At 43.7% G+C, this 26,915-nt stretch overlaps 1 protein-coding gene across 3 annotated transcripts in view; it reads left to right on the forward strand.

Moving 5' to 3' along the window:
* Positions 1-13,668: 13,668 nt before the first annotated feature.
* CALD1 (caldesmon 1) overlaps positions 13,669-26,915 on the forward strand; it is a 250,396-nt gene continuing 237,149 nt past the window's right edge. The window contains exon 1 of one of the 3 annotated variants that reach the window (XM_034781621.1): positions 13,669-13,944. The gene's annotated coding sequence lies outside the window, so the exon portion shown is untranslated. The remainder of the gene's footprint in view (positions 13,945-26,915) is intronic. The other 2 variants (XM_034781588.1, XM_034781615.1) reach the window with 2 other exon arrangements.

The raw sequence follows: 26,915 nt of genomic DNA on the forward strand, positions 1-26,915 counted from the left end.
TCTCTCTATGCCTTAGATCCCTGTCAGTAAAATGGGAATAATGCTACTTGCTTTCTATCACTTTTGTCTATTTAGATTTTCCGTCCTTCAGGGCAAGGACTGTCTCTTCCTATGTGTGTACTGTGCCTACCACAGTGAAGCCCTGATCTGTTGGGGCCTCTCAGGGCAAGTGTAGTAATACGTATTCCTTATGTCACTGCTAGCAGAAGAGAGGATAGTGACCGGCTTTGAAGCTCCTCCATTTAAGCGGGTGGGGTGCATGTACGGGGCGGGGGGAGACAGTAATAGACTCACTATCTAGATTCCCTCCTGCTTTTCTACAGAGATGTCTCAGTTTACTGCTCCTGAACTCTGTTGCATGAGGGCTGCCTCCAGCTGTGCAGGAGTGCTTGCTAGAGCTGGTTGGGATTTTTTTTGCTGAAGCAGTTTTTCAATTTCCATTGGAAAATGCCAACTTGTTGAAATGAAATTTTTTTGCTGAAATGCAGGTTTTGTCAAAAGTTTCTCAGATCTAGTCAGGGGGTGGTTGGGCGGGCGATTGACCAGAATAGCTGATAGCCCACAATTAAGACACTCACATAGGATGAGAGAGATTCAAGTTCATGTCCCTGCTTAGAATTAGGCAGACTAGGGACTTCATCCTGGCTGTGTCATATCGTGTGCAAGTGCCCTGATGTGAGGCTATTGGCTGTTATGGGGTGGGGTGCATGTGTGTCCCCCCGTTTTTCTTGATAAACTTTGAAAGGGGTAGTTGTTGTTCTGATGCAAAATGAAAGTAAATCTCAACCTCAGTTTTTTTTCCACAAAACAGAATTTTTGTTTTCCGACCAGTCCTGCTCCTTGCTTTCATGCAGCGCTTCACCCTCAAGTAGCATCCATCCCTATTGCCATCGCAGTAGAGGAGCAGAGACGAGTTCTGTTTGTGGCAGTTAGATCCCCACAGAAGGCCCAAGCCGAGACCAAAGGCAATGTTTGCAAATGGCTGGTATCTGTGGAACCTAAATGCACAGGCCTGTTATCTGTAAAGTTAGGTTTTGTATTTGAGTCTGTTACAAATTAGCGACCCAGACCTAACCTTTGCTCATTGCTTGAGCTGTCCTGCCAAAGCTGAATGGTTTATTTAGGTACAAAGGATAAAGGGCCTGATTCTCCCCTCACCTACACCAATGTTATAGTGAGGTAAATTGCATTCGTTAGAATTACTCCTGACTTACACTGGTCTAAGCAAGAAGGGACTCAAGCCCAAGCACTCTACACCCTGCCCCTGAAATGCCTGCCCCAGCAGCTGCAAAACTTGTAATTACGCTGCAAAAGTATGTGACAGCAACACATTTTCCACAGTGAAAACAATGCTCAAAATGGGACCATTATAACTGAAAATGATCCAATTTAACACAAATGGGACTCATTTCCATGTCTCAATGAACCGGGAATGTGTGCAAGTGCTGAACGCTTCAAATGTCATTGTAAACATTTTGCACTTCCCCATCCCTTATGCTGCCATCAGAAAAGTTTGGAAAGTGATGCACATCTGTTGTTCATATTTTGTGCGCTCTGTGAGAAAAGTGGGCATGGCCTTCAGGAAGGGAGTCATCCCAGAGGCCAAAGTTCTCCGGCCATATGTTAGTCTGCAGAAGCAGTATAAAATGGTACGTTAGGAATGAAGTCACCTTTGCCTTGGGAGACATTGTGGTCTTGTAGGATGGCTTGGTTTCATACTGAAAATATTCAAGTATATTGTTTTAATTAGGATGTGGGTCATTGTGCTGTTCAGTATGTTTTTAGTAAGTGTGAGGGCATTTTGCCGACGATAAATCCTTCTTCCTATAATAATTATTATTATGGGTAAAATGTCTCATACGAGTGTGCTTTCTGCTCCTTTTCTGTTTTATTTTTATTAAATGCCTTCCATTTACATAGCCAGCAATACCAAGAAAAATAAAATTCCACAGCTAACTGCAATGAAGTAGCTGTCTGCACCAAAATTAATATTTCTAAATGTGAATGATATATAATTCCACAGTAACACATTTTAAATCCTAGTGAGGGAATGATCTCATTGAAAACTTCAGACTGATCCCTACTGCTACGTTGTTCCTTCTCATCTGACACACGATTCCATTCCCAATATACAATATGCTTATGCACTCAAGATGTGCGTATATGTGCCAGAGCTGATGTTATCACCTGCCCTGGCGGCCTTCTTTGCCAGGCATGACTGGGACCTTTCATACCACAGCTGATTGCTATGGTTTATATGTGATGTGCTGCTACTATTTATTTGTTTCTGGTAGTGCCCAGAACCTGCTAGACCATTTAAAGGCTTTAATGGTATTAAAGTGAACATTGTCTTTTCCCCCACTAATTGAAATCCTATTTTCTTCACATTGCAAACTCTCCTAAATTTGCAGGGATACTCATGTGCTTCTCCTGTAGTTCTGTTTTGTATTAATTTTTAGACCATCTTTGGGTATGTCTACACTACGAGAGTAGTTCGATTTTACTTAAAGCGAATTTGTGGAACCGATATTACAAAGTTGAATGTGTGTATCCACACTAAGGACAGTAATTCGACTGTGTGAGTCCACACTAACGGGGCAAGCGTCGACATTGGAAGTGGTGCACTGTGGGCAGCTATCCCACAGTTCCCGCAGACCCCGCTGCCCATTGGAATTCTGGGTCGAGCCCCCAATGCCTGCTGGGGCAAAAAATGTGTCGAGGGTGCTTTTGGGTAACTGTCGTCATTCAACCCTCACTCCTGCCCTCCCTCCGTGAAAGCGCTGGCGGGCAATCGGTTTGCGCACTTTTCTGGTGATTGACAGAGTGGATGCCACAGCACCACGAGCATGAAGCCCGCTGTGATCATCGCTGCAGTTATGGCCGTTGTCAACAACCCGCACCTTATCATCCATCTTTTTCAGAGGCAGATGCTGAGAAATCGGGCGAGGAGGCTACGGCAGCGCGGTGAGGACATGAAGTCTGAGAGTGGCACAGAGCTCTCACAAAGCACGGGACCCCGTGCCGTGGACATCATGGTAGCAATGGTCATGTTGATGCTGTGGAACTGCGATTCTGGGCCCGGGAAACAAGCACGGACTGATGTGACCGCATAGTGCTGCAGGTCTGGGATGAATCACAGTGGCTGCGAAACTTTCGGATGCGTAAGGGAACTTTCCTGGAACTTTGTGAGTTGCTGTACCCTGCCCTGAAGCGCAAGGACACCCGGATGCGAGCAGCCCTGACTGTCCAGAAGTGAGTGGCCATAGCCCTCTGGAAGCTTGCAACGCTAGACAGCTACCGGTCAGTCGCGAATCAATTTGGAGTGGGCAAATCTACCGTGGGGGTTGCTGTGATGCAAGTAGCCAACGCAATCGTTGAGCTACTGCTCTCAAAGGTAGTGACCCTGGGAAACATGCAGGTGATCATAGATGGCTTCGCTGCGATGGGATTCCCAAACTGCGGTGGGGCTATAGATGGAACTCACATCCCTATCCTGGGACTGGACCACCAGGCCAGCCAGTACATTAACCGAAAGGGCTACTTTTCAATGGTGCTGCAAGCATAGGGGACGTTTTACCAACATCAACGTTGGATGGCCGGGCAAGGTTCATGTCGCTTGCGTTTTCAGGAACTCTGGTCTGTTTAGATGGCTGCAGGAAGGCATTTACTTCCCGGACCACAAAATAACTGTTGGGGATGTGGAGATGCCTATAGTCATCCTTGGGGACCCAGCCTACCCGCTAATGCCCTGGCTCATGAAGCCCTATACAGGCGCCTGGACAGTGAAAAAGAGTTCTTCAACTACCGGCTGAGTAAGTGCAGAATGGTGGTGGAGTGTGCTTTTGGCCGTCTGAAGGGGAGATGCAGAAGCTTACTGACTCGCTCTGATCTCAGCGAAACCAATATCCCCATTGTTATTGCAGCTTGCTGTGTGCTCCACAATCTCTGTGAGAGCAAGGGGGAGACCTTTATGGCGGGGTGGGAGGTTAAGGCAAATCGCCTGGCTGCTGATTACGCCCAACCAGACACCCAGGCGATTAGAAGAGCCCAGCGGGATGTGCTGTGCATCCGGGAAGCTTTGAAAGCTAGGTTCCAGAGTGACCAGGGTAACCTGTGACTATTTCGTTTTTTTTAAACAGAAGCTGAACCTGCCCCCGTTTCTTTACCCAGTTAATGTTGACTATCCTCTCCAGTTACCAACCCCCTTCTCCCCCTTCCAATACACCTTTAAAAATAAAATAAATGAAACTTTGTTCATTAACACAGTTTTCTTTATTAAGGATTTTGCGGTAAAGGTTTGAAACTGGAACGGAGACTGTGGTGGGGAGTGGGTGTAGTGATGGAAAGGATGCTTCTAAACTCGAGGAATGACAGGCTCCTGCTCCTAGAGCAGTCCACAGTGGTGGACTGGTTGTTTCAACGGAGCCTGCCACCCCTCCTTTTCGGGACTCTGTGTGTGGGGGCTATGTGACTTTGTGGCGGGGGAGAGCAGTTACAGATCCCCTGCTGCGTGGCTCTGTCATCCAGGTTAAGGACCGCTGCATAAGATCTGTAACTGCCCTCCCCCGCCACAAACTCACATAGCCTCCCCACACAGAACATGAAAACCACCTCCCAGACTGACCAGTGTGCCTAGTGACTGCAATGTGTGTGTGACCTTCTGCTGAACCTGCCCCCGTGTCTGTACCCTGGTAAAGGTGACTGTCCTCTCCAATTACCAACCCCCTTCCCCCCCTTCAAGCACACTGTCCTCTAAAAGAACCTGACGGAAACAGTAATTAACAGAAACGTATTTTTTATTAAGAACTACACAGTTAGGGGATGAAACTGGGACGGGGGCTTGGTTGAGGTGCATTTGGAGGGAAGGAAAGGACGTATCAAATCTTTGGGAATGAGAGCCTTCTGCAATTTGAGCAGTCTGCAGGGGTGGAGTGACAGTTTTCACAGCCCCTGCCGCCCCTCCTTCTTGGGACTTTGGGTGAGGGGGGGATGGGACTTTGTGGTGGGGGAGGGCGGTTAGAGATAGAATGCAGCGGGGCTCTGTCCTCCTGCCTCTGGTCCTGCAGAACATCTACAAGGCACCGGAGCATGTCCGTTTGCTCCCTCATTAGTCCAAGCAGCGTTTGAATCACCTGCTGGTCTTCCTGCCACCACCTGTCCTCCTGTTCGCTGTGTGATCGCTGGTATTGCGACATGTTATCCCTCCACTGGGTCTGCTGTGCTGCCTCGGCTCGGGAACAGACCATAAGTTCTGAGAACATCTCGTCCCGTGACCTTTTCTTTCACCACCTGATCTGTGCCAGCCTCTGGGAGGGGGATGCCGGGGTAGCTCGGGAGACACTCGCAGCCGTGGGATGGGAAAAAGGGAGTGAATTCCTCAAAAAGATACATTTTTGCAAACAATTAATATAGTCTTTCTCTGTGAACAAGACCATGCACAGTACCTATCACGTGCACTCAGTACAAGGTCGAATTTTCTGTCTTCACATTGAGTGTCTGGAGTCTTGCTGTACAGATCACACAAGCGAGGCCGGACAACGGAATTCCGCTAGCAGGTGGCCATGGTAAGCTGTAGACTTTTGGCTGCTTAAAGCTTAATTTACAGAAGTGCCCTTTCACGTTCCAAGCAATGCTCCTAGCATTGGCCAGTTGCTGCTGCCGGCGATCCAGCCAGCATGAACTCTTCCCCTGTCCCACCCCCGTCGCGGCTGTCCCCGGGAAAGATCCCTGCATGCTGCCGGCGAACCGCTCAGCAGGAACGGTTTGCCTCCCTGTCCCCACCGCGTGGCTATAAACCACCGGTTACAGTTATTTAAAGGAACAGGCAATCAGTCCCCATACTAAAATTCCCCTAATTCAAAACAGGTCACCATGAGTGATATCACTCTGATGAGGATTACGGAGACAGAGAAAGACTGCATGCTGCGTGAATGCCAGCAAGCACCAGGGTTGTATGCTGCCATGCTTTGCCAGGCAATGATACCGGAGTACCTGCTGCTAGCCTGGCGCGGAAAAGTTTCCTACCATGGAGGAGGCAATAAGGCCGCTCTCCCCAGGAACCTGATGCAAAGGCTTTCACATTTCCTCCAGGAGAGCTTCGTGGAGATGTCCCAGGAGGATTTCTACTCTATCCCCAGACACGTTAACAGACTTTTCCAGTAGCTGCACTGGCAAGGACTAAAAAGTTAAGCGCCTAGGGCAAACTAATCATTAAAAACCCATTGCTAACATACCATGCCTCTTCTATTCAAAGTAAATGTTTTAAACACTTACCTACTGATCCTTCCCCTGATTCACGGTCCGGGTTACCGCCTTGGGAGGGTTGGTAGGGGATCTCCGTGAGCATGATGAAGAGATCCTGGCTGTCGGGGAAATCAGCGTTGAAAGCGCTGTTGACTGCCTCATCCTCCTCATCTCCTTCCTTATCTTTCCCCTCCGGGAACAGCTCCGAGGAAGCGGCCGTCGACAATACCCCATCGTCAGAGTCCACGGACAGTGGTGGGGTAGTGGAGGCGGCCTCACCTAGAATGGAATGCAGTGCCTCGTAGAAACGGCATGTCTGGGGCTGGGATCCGGAGCATCCGTTTGACTCTTTGGTCTTCTGGTACGCTTGTCTCAGCTCCTTGATTTTCACGCGGCACTGCATTGCATCCCGGCTGTATCCTCTCTCCGTCATGGCTTTTGAGATCTTCTCGTAGATCTTCGCATTCCGTCTTTTCGATCGCAGCTCCGAAAGCACGGACTCATCGTCCCACACAGTGACCAGATCCAAGACTTCCCGATCAGTCCATGCTGGGGCCCTCTTTCTATTCTGCGATTGCATGGTCACCTCTGCTGGAGAGCTCTGCATCGTTGCCAGTGCTGCTGAGCTCGCCACGATGTCCAAACAGGAAATGAGATTCAAACTTGCCAGACAGGAAAAGGAATTCAAATTTTCCCAGGGCTTTTCCTATGTGGCTGGTCAGAGCATCCGAGCTCAGACTACTGTCCAGAGCGTCAACAGAGTGGTGCACTGTGGGATAGCTCCCGGAGCTATTGGCCTCGAATTCCATCCACACTAACCCTAATTCAACATGGCCATGTCGAATTTAGCGCTACTCCCCTCGTCAGGGAGGAGTACAGAAATCGATTTAAAGAGACCTCTATGTCGAAATAAATAGCTTCGTTGTGTGGACGGGTGCAGGGTTAATTCGAATTAACGCTGCTAAATTCGACATAACCTCCTAGTGTAGACCAGGCTTTTGAATGCACTGGCATAGTTTGTTAAGGAAAGACAATACAACCCTCAGAGTCCTACAGGTTGTGTTATTAAAGACTGAAGGGCCCTGCTCAATACAGAGTGTAAAAACACCTTTGTCTTCTAAAGATAAATTTGGAAAATTTCCCAAAATGTTACATCTGCCTCTCTCTAACACAGGCAACGCTGTCTAGAGACAGGAGGTAATAGTAAGGATGACCAAATTTGCTCATGGTGGGTGGGCTTCTCTCTCTTATTTCCGAGTGATTTTTTTCCCCTTCCCAGACAGATCTGCCAGCTGGGTGGCTAAAATATAAGCTCACTCACCTTCATGTCAAATATGCACAGCTGTGCGTGCACCACCACTGTTGTTCCAACTGAGCTATATTCTCTGTATATACCATTAGCGTGACTTATGGTTATGCCATTTTCCATGGCTCGTCTTAGCATACTTCAGAACCTGTCTGTTAGGGAAAAAAATGTGCTGTGCTCTTTACATGGTAGGGACTCAAGGTAATTTCAGAGAATTTAGACTGTCTTTAGCCGCAGCCCTGAGCAAGGGATGGTATATAAGCTGTACCACTCAGGGACAGCCCTAGGAGGCACTGTGCCTCACCAATATCCTTCGGAGACACACTTCCTTCCTGCTGCTCTCATGCAGCACTGGAAGAGAGAAGTATGTTACTGCAACCCTTGAAAGAGTGCATCTTAGTGCCTTGCATCTGGGCAGTGAGCAAGAGGGGAGGGTGGAATCAAAGCTCCACCCAATTCCCTCTCCTGTCTGCCACCAGTGCCTACACACTTACTCACAATAGGGAGTAGGTAAGTGATGGGGATATGCTCCTCACCAGACTCAGACCCTGCAGCTGGGTAAGCCTTATTCAGAAAAGCAGGGGTGTGGAGGTCTACTTCCCCTGTGTCTTGAAATAATGCTTAGGCATTATATAGCCCATAGTTCATAGTGGGAATTCTCACAAAACCTTGAGAGAGATGTCCTGTCTCACAGTATCTCACAATGGTTCCACTGTGGAAAACCATTATTTGTGACTGTCCACTATTTGTATCCTTATTTAGTGCCTTTCCTTCTGGAGAGCCGCAACCCAAGAGCTGTGCAGAAATCTCAGCTGCATTAGGGGTGTGTGTGGAGATATCCTGTGTCAGGGACAGTTCCTACAGACAGTCTGCCTGTGAAGAGATGAGGCATGCAAGACATCTTTGTTGGTGCTGATGGAAGTGTCCCCAATTTCTTTTTTGGAGTTGTGGTGTGCACTTCCTTCCAGATGCCACCAATTGGTGAGCAAGGGTAAGGCCATGACCCCAACGCCTTTAACAATGCAGAATGTGCCATTGTGGGGTATCTTGCACCACTGTATGTGTTAACTGTGCCCCATCCCCTTGCACTCCACAACAAAGAATTGTGGGTTAGAATTAAATGTTGCACTGTACTGTCCCTGCATGAGTGACACAGAGGGAATTCAAACATGAATGGATAAAAGTATTTTTCTGGTAGGATGCACAATATGTAGGCTTATCTGAGAATGTCTGTTGTTGGAAGACAGGAATGCTTGATTGTAACAGTAGACACTGGAACCAATGGATAATGACCCTTACTGTGACAAGGCTATAACCTTTTTAAACCATGACCCATGTCAGCACTCCTATGTGTCACACCTTTATTATTAGTAGCAGGAGTGGGGAAATTACCACTACTTTCTTGCCAGTGTCATGTCTTTATTACGGATACAGAAAGAAAGTCTGCTTGTTTGCTTCTATATGGTATCCCAGAGCATATGTTCAGTTCCTCCTAACAGAGAGCTCTCTGTTTTCTGCTAAGGTCAGCTTTGGTCATTCTTTGCATAAATGCTGGCCATCCATTCTAGTTACAGCTATATCTGAGCAGCTAATGTGTTCAAAACCTGTGCTTATCATGCATTCATCAATCAGTTTTCTTTGTTCCTTTCTGTTAGTCTCCCCATGATTTTTCATTCACCTACTTTTGATTGGTGTACTTTAACAAAGGCAAAATATGTTGATACATTGCAATTCTTTACATCATGTAAGTGACACACAAGTCATAGAATAGCAATTCCCATGTAGATTCCTCACAAAAAAAAAAAAACCCACCTGTTTGACAGAGGGCGCAATTAATCTGTACTTTGGAATCACAGAATCATAGCACCTTAGAGTTAGAAAGCACCGCAAGGGTCATCTAGTCTAACTCCCTGCCAAGATGCAGGATGTGTTGTGTCTAAAGCCACATGCCACACAGTCATCATCTCTTAGAACAAGGAGAGCGTATGTGAACCATTACCCTCCGTCCCCATGTACTCCAGCAAAGCAATAAGATGTGGATATTACATCAAGCCCCCAGTTGATGAGTTACACCTGAGTGGATCTGTTGAACAGTAATCATTTCACCTAAAAATAAGTTAGGTCTCCCACAACGTGCGGTCCGTTTCAGGATCAGTCTCTCTCTCTCAGGCACACAGTGCTCATGTGTCAAATCAGCAACATACGTGTTTCAGGCAAAACAGGGGTGGGTGACATCATAAAAAAAACTTTGCTGTTGGACTCAACGTTTCCCAGTGCACGCACAAGATTCCGAAGAGGTGAAAAGACTCGTCGCAAAGCCCTTGTGCCGCAAGAGCCTTGGTGCAACTTCGCTCCCGCAGCCACAGTCCTGTCATTAGTTCTGCCTGCCACCACATATTGCAATTAGTCAGCCTACCCACGAACAGCACCCAGCCTCTCCACCATTCTTTATTCCCGCAAAATGCTATGGTGATGGATGCATAATAGATCAGCTCCCTTGGTGCAAACTTGATGCCTGCTGATGCTTTCTGTACCGTTTCCCCACTGGATTGTGCTAGCCATGTTAGCAGACACGCTACGCAGTCCCATGGAGAGACAGGCAGAGGTGGCCCTCACCCCACCACCACCGGGCGGTGGAAGGGGGCTCCTACATGTCAGACACGCCAGTGTAGGTCTGTCTCCACCAGTGGAGTATCAGCAAATACCTTCCTCTTCTGCTCAGACAGTGTGTATCGGGCTGTGGGAACATATAAGGGTATGGAAATAAACCTTCCCCCCACCGCACTACTCCTCCCCCTTCCAAGTCTCTGGAACCCAGATCAGCAACTGTAGTGGCACTGACCCCAAGGATGGAGCTGCTCTGGGATTCTCAGTACTGCTCACTAGTGCAGAATCTAATTACAAAGTAAAAAATGATAAACTGCTAAAACCCAGTAATAAAAAAGACTGTTGGATTAATTTTCCCCCACCCAAAAAATAACAAACAACCCCAAAACACAGAGTGCCAGTCTCTCTATGCCTAGAACTGACCATGGAAGGGAAGGCACTGAGGGAACTGGAACTTCACATCTTTATAAAACTGCTGCTCTGAACGCCCAATGCTGTGAAAATATGCTCCCGTGGGCACCACTGTCTGCCGTGTTTGGATGTGCATCCCATGAGTGGATTGATACAGAAATATTACCTACCTCTCAAGAGATGATCAATAGTGCACTTTCTAAATCCCAACCGTATCTTCTCTTTAGATTGTAAATTTTATAGGAAAACAGTGATAAACCTTTGAGAGCCATGGTCTCCACAGAGATTTCCCAGTACTTCTAAGGAAAACATTGAGAAGGTATGAGTGACTGCAATCACAGGAATTCCATGCTCGCAATACTCAAATGTAGTCCCTGTAGCTGCTATCACTTATAGCCAGGATATGTCTGCTTCCACCTCTATCCTATTCCCGGCATGTATGGGAGTAAGCAGCTTACGGGGCTGCTGCTTAATAGATTGGTGTTGAAGGGACACTTTAAGTTTTAGCTTCAATTCCTGCCCCATGCCATAAATGAAGGGATGGGGTGAGGGAGGGTCAGTCAACAGTTTCTGAATCCTGTGCCATGACAGGAAAGGGAAGCCGAAGGAGGCCTTCCCTCTCTGCCATAACATAAGAGGAGAGGGGGGTGGCAGAGTCAGAGCAGAGATGGCAGGAAGGCATGGTGAGAGGTGGGGCCCAACCTTGCTAGCAGCTGCAGGGTTTACTGTTATGGTAGCTCTGTACTAGCTAATTTATAGTATAGCGCTACTATTGATGTACCATATTATAATTACTTTATCAAAGGGTTTTGCATGATGCTTCTCACCACAGTGTGCAAAGATATTTCCACTGGAAATGAAATTTAAAACTTTATTAATCTATGTCTTTGATGATTTTTTCAGAAATGTTGATGAAAATTCACTAAAACGTGTGCACTTTCACTTTTTTTTTTCCTGCTTGAGTGTCCTATTTTGGAGCAAACCCCACAGTGTATTTTTGTAGTCTTGAATCTTGGAATTCAAAGTTTCTTGTGGCTGAACATCACGTCACATTGTTGAATTTTCCATCTTGTCAACTTGCATCATTTTTCTAATATTTCATCTCTTTCTAATGTGAAATAGCCACTTTGCAGAAATTTGCTGGAAAAATGATCGGACACACAAATGGCCTGGAACACAAGAATACAGTTTGTGAAGAATCTCATTCAAAAAGCGCAATTGCTTTCAACCAGCCCTAGTTACAATATATATGTTGGCTTCCTCTTTCAGTGAACACTGAGCTCTTGCAGCAAGACAATGACTGTGTAGGAAATAGAACTCAGGAGTCTTTCTGACTCCTAGGCTTCAGCTGTAACCATTAGCTCTCTCTGATCCTGCTCCCACACTGGAGTGGACACTTCATATATTTAAAATCCTGGAATTAAAAATCTCTGTGGCAATTTAGGGCCACTCCCCATTTGCCATAGGCTCCTGACTAGTCTAATTGACTTCAGTTGATTTTGGCTCTTTACAGCCTGAGGTTTTTAAAGCTTTTAGTACAACAGAGCTTAGACATTCTGTTCTCCCTTGTGTTAGTCAATTATAAATGTGACATCTGCTGTATCAACATACTGTGTGTGTTAGATTTTATGTTTCAAATCCTTGCCGAGACAAAGCCTCCTGCATTAGAAAAGGCATCTGAATGTTAAAATAAAAACGCGTATTTCCAAGAGCAAATACCATTTTTTTTTTACTTAATAAAATGTAATTGTAATATTTAAAAAGGGAACTAAAGAACTGATATAAGCATACTTGCCGAGATTCGGAGTTTGTGTAAATCAGCATATCTTTGGAGCTATGCCACTTTGCATCAGTTGAGCATCTAGCTCTTTAGCTAGAAGTGTACAGTGTTACGTAAGATTAGTTTACTGTACATGGGCCAAATCCTGCTTGTTGTACTCATGTAAGTAGACCCAAACAGGCCTGTGATTGAAGGAAAAGATCCAGACTGGCATTAAAACAATAGACTTATGAACACATAAAATAGCCCACCCGGATGCAATGTCTTGTTATATGTATTTGCCCTTCTCACTGTGCTTTTGTATAAATTATTGTCAAATAATAAACCTGCAGAATATCTTGTGCTTGGGCAGTTTCTTCTACTTCTCTCCAGTTCAGTCAGCCTTTTTCTTTCAGTCTTTATTGGTGTGTGTGTGTATATGTATGTGTCTATATACTGTGGTATATATTTACATATGTAAGAACAGTTATATTTCATCTCATTCTTTGCAAATACTTTATGTATCTCACTTTTTCCTATGCATGTGTTTTATATTTGTTCTTTCACTTCTTTAAATTACTCGGGGTAAGTAAAACCTCCAGTAAAATTTCTGTGAACAGTCTTGCAATTTTCTGATGCTCTACAAAAGAGATTTCAAGGTAAAGATTAATCCAAACATACCTGATTAATGGAAAAAGAAAGTTTAGTGAAAAGTGCTGGTCAGAATATATATTTAGATGGACATCTATTAACTCAATATTTACCTGAACTAGTCAACATTTTTTAGGATCAGTGATTAGCGTCAAAGATTTTAATGGCATTTTAAACTATTTTTGAGAACACGGACATTCTATATGTAACTTCTACTACACTATTTGACAGGTAACCGCCTGTCTGCCAACTCCTCTTTCATGCTTCTCTCATACTATTGCTTTAAAATTTTTGTTTCTGCAGGAAAAGACAAACAGTTTTTACATTCTCTTTCTACATATGGTATTCGTTAAAACAGTACAATGAAGTTGGTTGTGGTGAATGTTCTTTTTAAATTTTCTTTAAAACTGAGGCAAAAAATAAACTTATTTACTGTGCCCCCTTTCCTTGCAGTATATTTCCTTTTTTAAAGCTCCATTTGTGTTCAACAAGACAGCCTCTTTTCTCCAAGATTAACATTTCTTATGATTGTTCCTGACAGAGGATTTACTTTCAGAGGCCCTGCTAAGGATAACCAAAAAAGGGCATGTAGCAAGACACTTTTGGCAGCTTGCATGAATTTTCGGAGCTTTTTAGGTCTTGGTTTTCTGATGAGTGGCTTCCTGAGCATGCCTAGGGAATGACAGGCATCTCTGCAGGCAGGCTGGACCCACCTTGGCTCAAGCCTAGTCATTGGCTGCTTATTAGAATAAATTGAGAACAATGCATACCACTGGCTGCCAATTGTAAACATAAGGGATATGTAGTCACTTAGCTTTGACTTTTGGGAGGGGCCAAGGAAAGTCTGTAAGTTGTATTGAATAGGGCTGTGTGTTAGGCTGCTGGTGTACCTTTCTTGCTGTGCTCCTGCCTAAACAGCCAGTTATTCGTTTCCTTCCTACTAGTTGAAAACTTTTCAGCTGCAGAGGTAAGGGATTAAGATACTCTTTCCCCCACCCCAATGATCTGATTTTACTGCATTTGCTGTTTAATGTCTATCCACAGTGCATGTTAAATGTAACAGAGCTGTGGAAATATACTAAAAGTGCCTGCAGCTTTTCCCCTTGGCAGATGTTCATTGTGAACCACTGTTAGTGAGAGAAGATTTCATATTTTGTTCTTCACAGAGATGCATGCTTTGCGTAGTGAGTGCAGAACGGAAAGGCTTCTCATGTGCAGGATAGCCCATTGTTTGTTTGGAGGGAGGCAGAAACGCATTTGGGCCAGCATTAACGGTACCAGGCAGTGGTATTCTTGGGGACGCTAGCCCATGAAACAAAAGCCTATTCATGTTTTATTTTAAAGTGCATTTAAAGGAGTGATTGAAATAAGATTTTGCAGGTTAACAGACTCACTTGCTTTTCATTTTGCAACCTAAGAGCCAGGCTATTAAAGTAGCAAAAATCTGAAGGCAGAGCAGGCAGGGAAAACATTGTCACTGATTTGATATTTGCTAAAACAGATGTCTATTATGGCTGTCTTTCAGAAAAGTATTGTTGACAATAGACTGCATCCGTTTTTGTTTTCAGATTTAACATGCACAGCAGCATATTTCCAGAATGTTTCTTATGAAGCAGCCTTTCCTGTGAAAAGAAAGGGTGGTGGGGGGAGACCCAAACTGTTCATGGGTGGGACTGGAGCTGTGTGTGTGTGTGTGTGACTGCTATTCCAGAAAGAGAGGAAGCAGACTTTCATTTCAAGCTACTTTTGACATGCTCGTACAGTTGTGTTGTGCAAGCCTGATAGCTGATAGTAGTGACATTTTGTGTAGCATGGAATTCCTCATAGGAAGGAATGATGGGGGCACAAAGATAGAGAGGAGCAAGATTAGCTGTAGAATGATAGGGGGGCGGATGGGAGGAAGACCTGATAAATCCTGACCAAACCCACAGCTATGTCAAAGGTGATTATTCTCCCATGTCCTGTTTCATTTATTTGTGGTAAGGATGCACAACATAATTTTTTTAAATAACTTTTCTACAGCACGTGGCTTCTTCTGAGCACTTCATGTTTTCAGGAAGGTTTCTCTCTCCCCCCCGCATTCCCCCCCCGCCACACGCACTAAAAGATTTGTTGGAGAATAGTCTATGAAAATGACATGTTTTTTCCCTTGGAAACATCTGGAAGAAACAAACTATGGGGGGAGAATTTCTTTTGTAGTATCTTTCATATACCATATTCGAAATGAATTTGCTAGTACAGCTAAGCATTAAATAAGTCTGAGATCAGCACCCTTTCTTTTTCTAATTATATTTACAGGTTGGGGGGTATGTGTATGTATGTGTGCCTGTACAATGTTTGTTTGTTGCAATATTTTGCATTTGGAATTGGGAGATATCAGGAGATCCTGAAATTGCTTTCTTCAAAACCAATGGTCATTCAAGGGACTGACAAAAAAATCATTTGTTAATGGAAGTGGCTTTCTGAAAAAGGGGGAGCAGAGTTGTTATCAGTATATTTGGGGAAGCTTATGGGTCTGTCTGTCTGTCTTCAGATGACTGTTTAAGAAGGATGATCATATTCAATAAAACCTATACATGTAACTGTAATGTTTGGTATTTGATTGTCATGATGGTACTGGGAGAAATATTGGACAGGTTGTTTGAGAACAGAAGGCAAATTGAAGTCATTTGTATTTCCTGAAAACTTCTCATTGTTGCACCATGAAATGACAAGGGACCCAACCCAATCTTGCAGCCCATATTCACATGATTAGTCTTGGGTGAAATCAGTACATTCCTTAACACATACACGATCAGACTCAAGGAGAGTAGATGTAACGGCTTGCCACATCTAAATACACTTTGACAATGAGCAATGTAAAAGTATATTGAGAAGATAAAGCATTTCCTGCAGTTGCTACTTAATACTACTGCAGCACTATCTTTCAACACTGAATAGCATAAAGGAATGGAAAACTCAATATTTTGCACTCAGTATCATTATGAAATATTTTGAATTTTACGGTGCAGATGGTCAGTTCCCTTCCATGAGAGGTGATGCAGAGGGGAAAAGATGCACTACAATGGGGGTCTCTGTGTTCCTCAATTCCTCATTCACTGGGTCATGTGTGGAGGCTGCAATAGGTGTGTTTGCCAGCCGTGTTTCATATCAGTACAAAGTGTGGAGGGCAGTATTGTGAATTCAATGAAGTTTACTGCTTTGGGGGTGGTTAAAGGGCATCTGTGTATAGAGATGACATGAGAGAGGACACAGTGGCAGTGATGGAATGAACTCTCCTTATTGAATAGCGATGGGACCAATGACTCTAAGAGCTAGGAGCAGGACACGATAGGGCAATAGCACTGGGCATTCTTCTTTTTTGCGGACTGCTAGCAGGGACAGTGGTCTTTGTGGCATCGAGACATGGGTGCCAGTTACATTGTCTGAACAGGTTGCTGTAGCATACTGGTTCCCAACCGGGGGGCTGCGGCCCCCTCCCCCCGCCCGGGAGGCTATGAGCAGGTTTCAGGGGTCTGCCAAAATAAACTGGGCTTCAGCCCCAAGCAGCGGGGCTCAGGGAGGGAGTGCTACCTCCATCCCCTGACTTACCTCAGCAGGCCACCAAGCTTGTCTGGGTTGGCCAGGATGTGGAGGACGGGTAAACCAAAAATCGCAGCGGCACTGCAAAAGAGAGATCTCCCCCGCAACAAAAGGGGGTTGCCTCACAGCCATTGACATAGTGAGCAGGCAGAAGCTAGCCAAGGATACATATCATTGCTCTGCTCTGCACTTCAGGGAGCAGGGCCAAGTGGAAGGCAGAAATCTGGGGGGCATGTGACCCCTCATGTCCCCTCATGCATCGCCTGTGGTTGGGGTTCTACAGGTTTGTCTATTTAAGTTTAGGGGTCCCTGGGTAAAAAAGGTTGAGAAATACTGCTGTAGCAGAAGCCCCTCTAGCATTGCCTCCACCTCTCCCTATACACAACTGGAGGTGCTGCATCCACTGTACTGTAATCAAACTCTGGTGCATGAGTAGGTATGGAGTGCATCCGTGCACAGCACTGCTTAACAGCCATGGCTAGCCTTACATGATACTGCTGTCCTGCATTTCCTCCTGACCGCTGGTGCAATGAGTAGACCAACAGGCATCAAAGTACACTGCAAAAGATCTAACTAACTGGATATGCTCTAAAACGTGCTCTTGTTATTTCTGGTAGTTTTTTTTTTTTTAAGTGGATTGTATAGCTGGGAGAGAAACAAACATTTTTCTTTGCAGCACTCCCCCTATCTGCTCACCTTTCTAACAATCTACAGGCTCTGTGCACATGAGCATTGTCAGAACAGGGGGGAGTGCACTGGGCACACGAGGTGGCATAGTTTGTACTGTTTTGCATAGTGTGTGGCGTATTTTCTCCTCTTTTCTACTATAGCAAACTGTATAACAATAGGACCCTACTGTCCTAGGGCCTTAAAATTCCTCTTATCCCGCAGGAGATGGGTTGCACAACAGGGTAAATTCCATTGTATAACACTGAGTTCCTGCGGGATTTCTTTCCTATAGAACAAATGAAATTTCAGTATTCCAGGACTGTATAAACACTTCTTTTTTTTTTTCTGTAGTTTGCATTTGACATTTTTTGTGGTTACATGGGCCATATTGAGTCAGGTCTTCACCTAGGGTAAATTGATGTAGGTCCATTAAAGTCAATGGAACTATGCTGATTTACATCACCTGAGGATTTGACCCACTGAATTTAATTACTATGCAAGAACAAAGAGGTGAAAGAAAAGTGTGTGTATATAAGGGTATGTCTACACTAGAGATGGAGGTGTGACTTCCAGCTCAGGTAGACAAACCTGCACTAGCGGGTTACCAATAGAAGCATAGCTGTGGGGGCATGAGCAGCGGGACTGGCTAGCTGCCCCAAGTACATACTTAGGGTTTCAGATGAGATTGTAGCCCCTCTCACCACTTCTGCTGCTGTGGCCATACTTCTGTTTTTAGCACACTGTCTTGATTAGAGCTAGCCAGGATATGTCTACCTAACAAGGAAATTATACCTCCAGCTCCAGTGTAGACAGATTCTAAGAAAGAGAGCAAGAGGCTGAGAATACAGTATTAGCTGTCAATCTTCAGTACCTACATCAAATCCCATGGGAACCAGAGAAAGGGTGTGTGTGTTTGTGTGTGGGGGGGGGAATACCCCCAAAGTTATGATTGTTTTCTGGGTCAAATCCTACAAATCTTCCATTGTCTACAAGGGAAATTTCATGTATCGAGGGCTTGCAGAATTGGACCCCAGATGAGCAAAACCTGAGGCAGGCAGGATGACTATTTTAAAGAATGTTAGTAGAATGTTAGCTAATGCCATGCTACTAGTCAAAGTAGGTTCCATCCTTTAAAAAAATGCCTGTTCTTTATAATAACTTAATGGAAACTCTCATAACAAAATAGTTGTTTCCTTACTAAAATTCCCTTCATCAGATATACATACGGATTTGTGTGCGCACACACAGATAGGTTTGCTTAGCTTGATACTGAGCTTTTGGCTATCTTAGAAGGAAATTTTCTCTCACAACTGACTGTGTGGTTATTGGGTATAGCTGCATTTTAGCATCTGTGGCTTGTACATATAATGTCATATACTGTGTGAGTGCATGTATGTAATTATAGCCATTGCTGGCCTCAAAGAAAATGGTCAGAGAAAGATTTAACTGAAGCTGAAATTTGACTCAAAGGCATTTGAAGATCAGATTAGATTTGACCTTTGTGGATGAAACATTGAGGTCACTGAGGTCACATGACTGTTGAACTATGTAATTCTTTATTTTCAGCTTTCTTCTGAAGCTTATGTATAAATTAGCTAATCAATATCAAGTGGAAGGGAAGATTTGAGATATTTTGTTTGGAAACATTTAGACTTAAAAAAAATTTGTATACCTCCTACTGGTCCCAAAATATGACTTGATAAATCCAGAAGACTAGGGTACATAACTTGTTTAGATAGTAAACTGAATATATATGTATAACCGATATGATTATCATAATTTTGACCCTCACTAAAAAATTCTTTTGTCTTTTAACAAATGTTTTTTGGGAGTGAATCTGGTACTGGTGACTGTGGGTGGATTGACAGCCCTTGCAGCTAAAGTTTATCGGCAGGACTGGCAAAGCAGTAGCAACGCAGACCCAACAGCACTTCTCTTCCAAAGCATCTCAACCCATCCGTAAGGGAATGTGTGATGAGATCCATCTCCAGGCCCATTCAGTCTTTCATCTCTCAGCTTGTGTTGCCAATGAGCAGGGGTGAAAGTAACTTAAAGGACTTACTGGTACTCAGGAGTCCTGAGTGGGGCCGTGGCCTCAATCAGAAGAGGCGGGGCCTTTCAAGATTTAAAGGCCTTGGGGCTCCGGCTGTGGCTGGGAGCCCCAGGGCCTTTATATCACCCTGGAGCTACCAGCTGCAGAGGCGGCTGGGAGCCCCAGGGCTCAGAGGTGAATTAAAGGGCCCAGGGCTTCGGCCACCGCAGAGCTCTCGGCCCTTTAAATCCTTCCCTGAGCCCGGCTGCCGGAGCTCCGGCGGCGATTTAAAGGGCCTGGGGCTCCCTGCAGTGGCTGGAGCCCTGGGCCCTTTAAATCACCACTGTGGAAGCCGGTCCAGTCTGGCACGGCATACTGGCTCTTGCCGGTATGACGTACCGGACCGTACCGGCTTACTTTCACCTCTGCCAATGAGAATGGTATATAAACAGTAGCAGTCGTGGTGGAGCACTAGGTAGAATTCTAATTTTTTCTCTACCATCTTTTCTCCCCAGTGTATTTGACTGGACAGAGTTAGGGAAACCGTTTTTAATTATTGAGTGGACTGGTAGTCATGTTCTTAAAATGTCAGAGTAACAATCAGGAGATCTGGGTTCTGTTCCAGGGTCTGCTATAGCCTTCTTGCAAATTAGTTCAGCTTTCTGCCTCAATTTCCATATCTGTTAAAGAAATCCTTCCCCTATGAACTGGGTAAATTAAGCTTATTAAGGCTTAATTCATTTCTATTTTGTAACACGCTTTGAGGTCGTAGAATGGAAGTCCAAAGCGGTGCTGGTAATACCTATTTTTGAGAGAGTCTTTTAGACACTATATGTTATGCCAACAACAAGGAGTCCGGTGGCACCTTAAAGACTAACAGATTTATTTGGGCATAAGCTTTTGTGGGTAAAAGACCTCACTTCTTCAGATGCATGGGGTGAAAATTACAGATGCAGGCATTATATACTGACACATGAAGAGAAGGGAGTTACCTCACAAGTGGAGAATCAGTGTTGACAGGGCCAATTCGATCAGGGTGGATGTAGTCCACTCCCAATAATAGATGAGGAAGTGTCAATTCCAGAAGAGGCAAAGCTGCTTTTGTAATGAGCCAGCCACTCCCAGTCCCTATTCAAGCCCAAATTAATGGTGTTAAATTTGCAAATGAATTTTAGTTCTGCCGTTTCCCTATAAAGTCTGTTTCTGAAGTTTTTTTGTTCAAGAATAGTTACTTTTAAATCTGTTATAGAATGTCCAGGGAGATTGAAGTGTTCTCCTACTGGCTTTTGTATGCTATACACTCTGCTTAATGGAAAGTCCAGTGGACTCCATTAGATTAGAACTTCAGTTAGTCTGTTTGGGCTGCTTCTGGAGGAAGCAGTGGGCTAACAGAGTAATTTTGTTCCAAAACAAAGCAGAACCAATAATAACCAGTTGAAAATGGTTCGCTGGAACTTCAGCTAGGGTCAGTGGCGTAGGCTTTAGAATTACACAGGTACATGGAGTTTGCACAGTTACTTCATCTGCATGTGCCAGCATAAATGCTTATTTACAGTTGTCATGGTAAATGCATGTTCTGAAAATATGGGCTGAGAGAAAAGACCCTTTTTTAATATCATTGCAGAGATGATCTAAATGCTTGGGAGACAAATAACTTCTTAACATGTATCTGTTTGTCATTGCACATATGATGGGAGCATTTGAGATCAGAACCACAGTAGCTAGGGCAGGCTACAATGGGTAAATACCCTACTTGGAAAAGATTTCACTGAGTGGAAACTTCATTACATATTTCCACACCTTACGTCTACAGAATACAAATAGAGTTTTCCTCAAGACGTGTTGCAGAGAGTTTGAAGCAAAAAGGAACGCTCCCGTTCACACACCACCTTCTGGTTTATATCCTTAAATAGAAAAAAAACCCCATATGGGAATTTAGCTCCTTTTTATAAATATATTTGTGGAGAATGTAATGTTTTACCCTAAATACTCTACTTGGATCTATTCCAGTGGATATTTTTACAGCCTAATAAATAAAAAATGTTGGGAATATTGTTAAATGTAGCAAGACAACTTGGTTTTAGACACACACACACACACCCCGCTCCCCTAAACCCCCACTTCAAGAAACTGGATATTCAAAGAAAAGGAAAGCAGATTAAAGATGATGAAGCAAACGTTTTAATGTTAGATAATTTGGGCCAATGCTGTAAATTGGGAAAATTATAGGATTCACTATTTATATGATTCTCATGGGATTAATGAGGGATACTGGAAATATGACAGTTCTTTAACTAATGGGTCTAGGAGGAAACTTTCCCTGTGGGTTATTCTAGAACTACCTATCGCAGGGTTTCTTTGCACCTTCCTCTGAAGCAGCTGGTTGTAGCCACTGTCTGGACTAGATGGACCACTGGTCTGATCCTGAGTGGCAGTTGCTGTGTTCCTTTAAATTTCAAGGTTCAGTCCTGCAGCCCTTACACAGGCCAGACTCCCATTGCCTTCAAAGGGAATTTTTACCCAAGTAAGGACATTGTGATCTGTTTGTTTCTTATTTGCAGTGCTCTGATGTTGGCATTCTCCTTATGTAAATGCCAATGCTGTAGAGCACGTTACTACTCTTCCTATTTCTTTGCTTCAGATAGGGAATGGCTGAGTACCGTGGAACACTGCTACAGTGAAATGGTTCCCTCCCCAAAAAGTCACGGTGGTCAAAATATTCCTTTCTTTTCATCTCATAAGCAATGGCAGGACATCTCATTACTCCTTGAAGTTTCAGGGGATGCTAACAGCTGGTGGAGTTCCTTGGCAAGTCCATATATTTATTTCTATTAAGAGCAGCAGCAGGAACAATTTCTTTTCAATCCCCTGGGATTAGCAAGAGCTAAGAGATTCCTCTTTACTCCCTTCCTCCCCACCCCTGCCCCAACTCCACAATGAGCTAGTGACACCCTCCCTTCCCCTCCTCTGCTCTGTTATGAAACCCCATTGATTTAAAAAAGCAATTGTGCTCGTTTGCACTCAGGCTGAATTTGGCATCTTGTTCTAACCCAGTTACAAAAGGCAGAGGTTTGGGAAAATGGTTTGTGGAACTTTTTTGCAAACCTTGAAAAGGGATCTGGTCGAGATAGTATTGAGATATGGGGGAAGATTCTGGTCAGCTGTTATTTTATCTGAATAGCTTCTCCCATCCACTGCTGATATCACAAGATGTCTAATGGCACATGGCAAAATTCTTCTCTTGGATCCACACACAGCTTCAGCACCCTGATGTTCTGCCTTCATGTTGCCTGTGGGTAGAGAGAAAGGAGCTGCAGCTATGTGGGGATAGCAGAGTTTAGATTCTGTGTGCCTCTGAGAGCAGAATTTAACTCTAGATACATAGCTATACCCCTGCTATGAAAATGATGGGTTCCATTCAGATGTCTGATAAGCTACAGCTGTTGCTTTGCAACTTCAGCCTTTAAAATCCAGTTTTGTTTGAAGTATGTCATTTTAATTGCTATAAATATGAATGAGTGTTAGTGATCCAGTTGAAATATTGCCATGCATTTTTGTGGCTGATATACAGTACACAGATAAAAGAAGCCTAATTCAAATCCTTTTTTAAACTTAAAACATCAGTTATCCAAATTCTGCTGTTAATTACACTGGCGTAAATCTGATGTTTGGTTAAATGAGAACAAAATTTGGTCCAGGTTTTAACTTGGACATCTTTTGGCCAGATTCTGATCTTAACTTTCACCAATTTGACACTGGTGAAACTCCATTGCCAGTGAATGATCTTTATCCTGGGCCTGATTCTGATCTAAATGATCCTGGTGTAAATCTGGAGTAACTCTAACTTCAATGAGATTTATGAAGGGATAATTGAGTTCAGAATCTGGCCCACTCCCTCTGTTTCATGTACATTATGGGGCTGCAAAAACTCAGGTCAAAATTATTCCCACATTCAATAACAACCATTCATCAGAAAACAATATTTCATATAAGATAGGGCATTGCAAAATCAAAAGCCAAGTAAAATTCCATTGCTCATTCGTTCCTCAGTGTTTAAAAGGTACTGCCATATATGGAAAGGTCTGAGCTTCATTCACTTTAACTGCAGTAGTAAATGGCTTGCTCACTAGACACCCTATACGAACAAGGGATAACCCATTGGGAGTTATGGCTTATCAGAGTAAAAAAGGAAAAGCAGCAGAATAGTAGTGTTTGCAACTTCCTCTACTAAAGGTGCATTAAAACTCTGTTACTGGTTTTGTTCTTGTATTTAGATCCCTGAGATATAAGTGGTTGTATATAGTGCAGGTTTAAAATACCATAGATCACATCTTTAGCTGGTCTGAATCAGCATAGATCCATTGAAGTCAGTGGAACTATGTGGATTTGCAGTGGCTGAGGTTCTGGCACAATGGATGAAATCCTACTTTCATCCATGGATAGAGATGCAGTAAAATGCTAAATGCAGTTTACAGAGGGGGAGAGGCTGTGGAGAGTCTTGTGTGGGGAGAGAGGCAGGTCTCACCCCTTGTGTGTGTTGTCTCTGTAGAAACAGAGAGAGGGCTTTGGGGGCAGAAAAGGATCAAAACTCTCTGCCTAATGGTTTAATAGAGGCTGTGGAATAGTTCATTTGGTGCTCCAGAGCCTACAGGAAAAGACCCTCACCCACCCCCAAATGCCCATAGTAAAATAATGCACAGATAGGTTAATACATTGAGTTATCTGAATAGATGTGCGTTTACTTTTTGCCCCTGTGATTGATTTTCTTTATGGGTGTGTGGGATTTTTTGGCCATCAAAGTCCTGAGACAGAAAATAACAAAACCACTACACAATTGCATGTGTGTTTCACGGGGAGAAAGATAGGAAGGTTGCTGCAGCAATGAAATTTTATACAGGATCTGCTCCCTGCCAGAATTCTCAGGGTGTTTAAGATAAATTAGAAATAGAATTACCTGTGCCATGTTGATAGATTTGGAGACCCGGGACCAGTTTCTGATCTCGGTGACATTGATAGGAATCCAATGACTTATGAAGTTTAAGGCCAGAAGACCCAGTAGATCATCTGGTCTGACCTCCTGTATAACGGAGGCCACTGAATTTTGTCTGGTTACTCCTGTATTGAGTCCAGTCACTCCTGTGAGTTCTGAGAACTTAAAGTGGCATAGCTGAAATCAGAATCTGGCCTCCTATATTCTTTTTAGTCACAGAATAGGCACAGTACAGGTAGCAGTATTACACGTTTCCATCACTGCCCCTCCAAAGTGCTGTCAATCCTTCCATGAAGGGACCACAACTAAGTGAGAGAGACTAGTTCAGCCTCCATGCTCAAACATCTCTGGGCCTCTCTATGAGTTCCACCAAGCATATCAGTTCTGGCAATTGGCTTTTCAATATGGATATTTGTCTACTGGGAACTGGATAGAGACTCAGTTCACATGGGCTGCCTGCCATCCAGTGGTAACACCTTTGTCATTACCAATCTGGGTTGGATATGAACCAGCAACCTAGGCATAGTATGGTTTCTCAGAGCCAGAGAATTTCTCTCTGAGATATGGTGCCACTTCTGTTTACAGGTTATGGAAAATAACCATTGTTGTTCAGTAACCTATTCAGCTATTTATAAAGTTTCAAATAGCTAACCTGCGGTGATAAGGTTTTTTGAAAGGAAGTTGACTTTCACAGCTCTTTCGAAAGTCTAGATTTGTTAAGTCAAGGGGATGGTGTGGAGGGGTTGCTTTTAGATTGTAAATTAAGTGTTTCTTGTAAATCAGTTTTTTCAGAACTACTGAGGAGGCATCATTTGATCATTCCTAGTGTGAGGCTGAAGCCATTCCTAGTGTTGTCGACTGGGGTTCCATAAGAACATTAATAAAGTCAAAAATTGCCACTGTCAAGTATCAAATTAATAATAATACATATACTAATACCAAATTGTTTTTCAGGGTGTTTCAAATGCATCAGGGAGCCACTTATAAAACCAAAACAACAGAATATCTGGTCTTCTCATAGTGTTTTCTCCAAACAGGAACTGAATTACTGTGGGGAAAATCCGACCTTATTATTATTAAGTGGCTCCCTGAGACACTGGAAAAGCCCTTCAATGACAAATATATCAGGGTACAGCAGGTATTAATGCTTGATTGCAAATGTTTATTTCATCCATATGCTTTTCAGTCTTTCAAGGCTCAAACATAGGAGGTGAGACTATTAAAGGCAATGTATATGGTGCATGTTTAGAGGGAGTTCATTTGAAAAAACCCAACAACAGGAATTTGTAGGTGAATGTAGTGCCCATGAAAGCTTGAACCTGGTACTCTGGTGCTTCTATTGCATACCTTGGCCACTGTGCCTAAGTCCTTAGCCTGGTGAGTCCCCTCCTGTTGATGTGTGGGTCTCTTAGTAGTGGTTGCCAACTACGTCACATTTTGCAGTGAAGTTGTTTTGATTTGCACAAACAGAAGTTTTAGGATCACACCAACTAGTGTATTTTTTTCACTTGTGACCTAACTCAAAATTTGTAATTGGGCCTCCTCCCAAAGAGGCTAAAGTTTAGTGCACTACCTACCAAATCAAAAATGTTGAGAGTGCCATTCCTTAAGTGTCTGTCCCAACAAATCCTCCATGATGAATAATGATTTTTTTTTCATTCACTGCATCTTGGATGGATGTGAAGCCAGTTTTTAGAAGCAACATGTAGCTATCAAATAGTTAAAATGGGGGGAAGGGACGACTCCATATTTGTTTGTCTTCTATGTCAGCACATCAGATAAGTCGTCTGTCCATGTTTAGTAAAAAATGAGGGGAATGTATTAAATGTGTGGGAAATGTGCGTTCCTTGTAAGGAACAGACTGAGCTTGGTGACAGATTGTCTGTCTGATTTACGCCACGAAATACAGTTGTACGATATAGCCAAAAGTTTGGCAATCAGTGTGACCCTAAATAGGGACTTCGCTGATTTTCAGTGAGATGCTCCTATAATTGAGAGCAGAACTTAGCTCTGTGTGTTCAGTGCTTTTCCATGATTTAGACTTGAACACCAAAGGTTGAGGCCATAAAAAATAGACAAGGGAAAGACATTAGATCATCTCGTTCATTCTCCCCAGCCAGTGCCGGATGGTTACTATGGTATATTCACACGTGTTTTGTCCATAAACACTTCTGTTAACAAAATACAAAAGCTGTAGTTTTTTCGATGAGAATTGGGATAGCTTGCTGCATTCTCTAGTTTTCAGCAGGAGAAAATAGCTATCACTTTCAAATGTATTTCTTGGTCTGTGGATATTGCTTGTGCAAATTCAGTACAGAAATCCTAATGAATGGAAACTTGGAGATAAGCTAATAGTGGTCATTTCATTAAGGGCACAGGTCTGATGTGATCTCACACTGGTTTAATATTAGTGTTACCTCACTGACTTCAATGTCATTACTTTTGATTTACATGGATGAAAGTGAGATCAGAATCAGGCCCAGAGTCCCTGTGAGACTTCCTGGGAGAGTTAATTCAAGGACTTTTTTTTTAAACTCAGGCATGTCAACACATAGCAATAAATAAATGAGAGAACCTGAGAATAAGGGCCAAATTCTGCTTTCAGTTACACTTGTGTAAATCTGGAGTAGCTCCTTTCAAGCCAAAGGAGACTTTCCCTGCAAGG

The sequence above is a fragment of the Trachemys scripta genome, chromosome 1, assembly GCF_013100865.1.
Source record: "Trachemys scripta elegans isolate TJP31775 chromosome 1, CAS_Tse_1.0, whole genome shotgun sequence".
NCBI classification, from domain to species: domain Eukaryota; kingdom Metazoa; phylum Chordata; order Testudines; family Emydidae; genus Trachemys; species Trachemys scripta.